Here is a 4,288-nt window from a genome sequence, read left to right on the forward strand (position 1 = left end):
CGGTATCCACAATTGTTCCTCACCTGTGGAGATAAGAGCAAAACCCCTTCCCCAACGCAGCACATCTCCTGGTTTCCATTGTGAGGTCAGCACATCCTTGAAATAAACTGGTTGATTTAGTTCAGTAGACTTTTCCATTATCCAATGTCTTTCTGCAGCCGTTGTCCCCTTCTCATTAGCGTTAAGAAAATTCAAGGTTAACAAAGCATTATGTAACCTATTTCTGGGGGTGTTTTCCACCCCTTTCTGTTTATTCAACATATCTTTTATAGTTCGATTTGATCTTTCTATGACTGCTTGACCTGTAGGATTGTATGGTATACCTGTAACATGCTTGATATTGTAATAGTCAAAAAACCGTTTCATTTTCCTAGAGGCATAAGCAGGACCATTGTCCGTCTTTATTTGTGTAGGTATACCCATGATAGCCATGACTTCTAATAAATGAGTGATTACTGAATCAGCTTTTTCTGAACTTAAAGCAGTTGCCCACTGAAAGCCTGAATAAGTGTCAATGGTGTGGTGAACATACTTCAATTTGCCAAATTCTGCAAAGTGGAACACATCCATCTGCCAGATTTCATTCCTATGGGTGCCCTTTGGATTAGCCCCTGCTGGCAGTGGCGTTTGGTTATAGAAAGAGCAAGTAGGGCATTTCTTTACAATCTCCTTAGCCTGTTGCCATGTAATAGAAAACTCTTTCTTCAAACCTTTGCTATTAACATGTTGGTTTTTTTTATGAAATTCAGAGGCTTGTAGCACACTACCAATCAATAATTGATCAATTTCTGCATTACTTTGTGCTAGAGGACCTGGCAGACCCATATGGGATCAGATGTGTGTTATGTACATAGGACAAAGCCTGTTCCTGATCAAATCTTGAACCTGGATAAACAATGAGGTTAGTTCTGTATCATCAGGTATAAATTCAGCAGTTTCAATATGTAAAATAACACTTTCTGCGTATTAAGAATCAGTAAATATAGTAATAGGTTCTTTAAAATCCCTTAGCACCATAAGAATGGCATATAATTCTGTCTTCTGGACAGAATAATAAAGACTTTGTTCCACCTTACCCGAGTCTTCTGATTTGTAACCTGCCTTCCCTGATTTATTGGCATTAATATAGAATGTACGGGCTCCAGTTATTCGAGCATCACGGACGATTCGAGAAAGGATCCAAGAAGTTCTCTTTATGAAATTAAGCCTCTTCCCTTTTGGATAGTTGTTATTAATGTCTCCCAAAAAATTAGCACAAGCTCTTTGCCATGGTTCATTATCTTCCCATAATTTCTTTAGTTCATCAGCAGTGAAAGGCACTATAATTTCTGCTGGGTCTATGCCTGCTAGTTTACAAAGTCTCAACTTGCCTTTTATAATTAACTCAGAGACTTTTTCCACATAAGTTTTCAGTTTCTTACTTGATTTATGTGGTAAAATAATCCATTCCAAGATAATGTCATTTCTCTGCATTAAAATTCCTGTAGGAGAAATTTTTGATGGTAGTATGATGAGAATACAATCGAGCTCTGGATTCACCCTGTCCACATGTGCCTGTTTTAATTTTTCCTTAATCATTGTCAGTTCCTTTTCTGCTTCAGCTGTTAATTCTCTGGGACTGTTTAAATCTTTATTACCATCCAAGGTTTTGTTCATATGAATTATTAGATCAGGTGTTATCCCAATAGTTGGTCGTAGACTGGAAACATCTCCTAACAGTCTTTGAAAGTCATTAAGAGTCCGTAAGCGATCTCTCCTAATTTGTGCCTTTTGTGTCTTAATTTTTTGCAAACCTATTTTATAACCTAAATAATTAACAGAATCTCCCCTCTGAATCTTTTCAGGAGCAATTTGCAATACCCATTTAGGTAAAAGTATATTTCTTTAAACAGTCTGTTCAAGGTATCCACGTTTGAATCGGATAACAAAATGTCGTCCATGTAATGATATATTATCAATTTCGGAAATTTCTTGTGGACCATTTGCAATGGTTGATTCACAAAATATTGGCACAAGAAGGGGCTATTTAACATACCCTGGGGGAGGACGGCCCAGTGGTACCTCCTTGAATGTTGAAAATTGTTATAAGTAGGCACTGTGAAGGCAAATTTTTCTCTATCTTCTTTTTGTAAAGATATAGTGAAGACACAATCCTTTAAATCAATAACTATGAGAGGCCATTCTTTTGGTAATAAAGAGGGCAAAGGAATTCCAGATTGCAAAGGGCCCATAGGTTGAATAACCTTGTTGATAGCTCTGAGATCTGTCACAATTCTCCATTTACCTGATTTTTTCTTAACCACAAATACAGGAGAATTCCAAGGGCTGATAGATTCTTCTATATGTCCAGCATCTAATTGCTCTTGTACCAGCTATTCTAAAGCCTGTAACTTTTCCTCAGCTAAAGGCATTGCTTTGTCCAAATTGATTTCTCAGTCAACCATTTTAGAGACAAGGCTGTTGGTATCTCTGAAGAAACATTAATTGCTTGTTCTTGTACAGCCCGAATGGCCAGTTTTCTACGTTTGTAATATCTTTTAATATTATTCTCAGAAATATAGGCTCTAGAAGTAGCAGGAATGTTGATTTGGGTATTCCATTATTGTAATAGGTAACGACCCCATAAATTCACTGCAATATTGGCTACATATGGCCTTAATTTTCCTATTTGTCCCTCAGGCCCTATACATTCAACCCATCTTGTGCTCTGCTTTACTCGAAATAGAGTTCCAGTTCCCAGGAGCTGAACATTTAAATTCTGAAGAGGCCAATACGGATGTAAAGATTCTGGGGTAATGATACTTACATCAGCACCTGTGTCCAGCAGGCCAGTAATAAAAATGCCATTTACACACACTCTTAGCTTAGGCCTTTGATCATTTATAGAAGTTTGCCAAAACACACATAACTCATCTTCCTGATCATTATTGCTTGTAACAGTAGGCATGGGGCTTCCTAATTGTTCTGACAAGTCATGTTCTCTGCAGAAACTGGAAAAGACAGAACCATGTTTGCCATGGCAGCCTGTGAGCCCCCCCCCTCATGTTTCCAGTCTGTATCAGGTTGCCTTGTCTATCTCTTGTAGACCTGCATTCATTTGTCCAGTGTCTACCTTTTCCTACATAACATCATCTACATAAACCTGAAGGCTGAGTCCTCCTATTTCTGTTATTTCTAGAAGATGCATTATTATTATTATGGAAAATCCGTTGTCTACAATTCCTTTTCATATGACCCATTTTGCCACAATTAAAACATTTGGTATTCTGGTGTCTCCTTTTACCATTGGAAATTGCTTCTTCTACCCATGATTCAATGCCATAGTCAAATGTATCAACATTCAGTGTATGCAAGACCCATTCTTCCAAGGGTGCTGATCTGAGCTTTAAAGGCCCCAAAATCCTTTTGCATTCCACATTTGCATTTTCATAAGCCAAAGACTCAATCATTATACGTCTTGCTTCTGGGTCAGATATCCCTATTTCTACAGCTTTAGTTAGTCTTTGTAAAAAGTCACTAATGGGTTCTCTATGACCCTGTTTAACTCTGACAAATTATTCCATTCTCTGTCCTGGGACTTGTACGCTGTCCCAAGCCCTTAAGGCTGCTGTAGTATACATGGAGAGTGTGTTTTCATCCTGAGGGTCGGAAAAGAGCCCCTCACCTAGAATTTTATCTAGGGAAATGTCAATTCCCTTCACTCTTTCCTGCTGTTCTAAAAGTCTAGCCTCTTGCCTGAATAAGCATTTCTATTTCAGTTGCGGTCTACGCTCAAGTACCGCAGAACTCAGTTGGAACCAGTCAGAGTGCATGACTCTGCTTGTCATGGCCCAATATTTTAGCATCTCCTTAACAAAGGAGGCCTCCATCCCAAAAGTCATCACAGCGTGCTTAATTTCCTTGAGATCATTCATACAGACAGGCTCCCATGTATCTTCTTTGATGACCCTAGGGTTTCTGGAACAAACCACTTTCTTTGTTGTTATTACTGGAAAGGCAGATAGAGCTCTAGGTAGACTTTGTGGGAATTGTCCCAGATAGATTTACCCACAGATGGAGTTAAAATTCGCCTTTCTTCCCTTTGCTCTTCTTCATCAGAATTTAGAAATTCCTCAATCTTTTCAATTCTATTAACCACTGCCTTCTGCAATGTCTGAATCTCCTGTCCAGAATTATGTTCCAAAGCCTTCATTGAGGATTCTAAAGTATGAAGTTTGTCCATTAGAGATAACATCTCATCTTTGGACATAATTTTTATGGCATAAACCGTGACTTCTTGTATTGACAA

Source organism: Alexandromys fortis, unplaced genomic scaffold (genome assembly GCF_014885135.2).
Source record: "Alexandromys fortis isolate MF-2015 unplaced genomic scaffold, M_Fortis_MF-2015_v1.1 scaffold_180, whole genome shotgun sequence".
In the NCBI taxonomy this organism is placed as follows: Eukaryota; Metazoa; Chordata; class Mammalia; order Rodentia; family Cricetidae; genus Alexandromys; species Alexandromys fortis.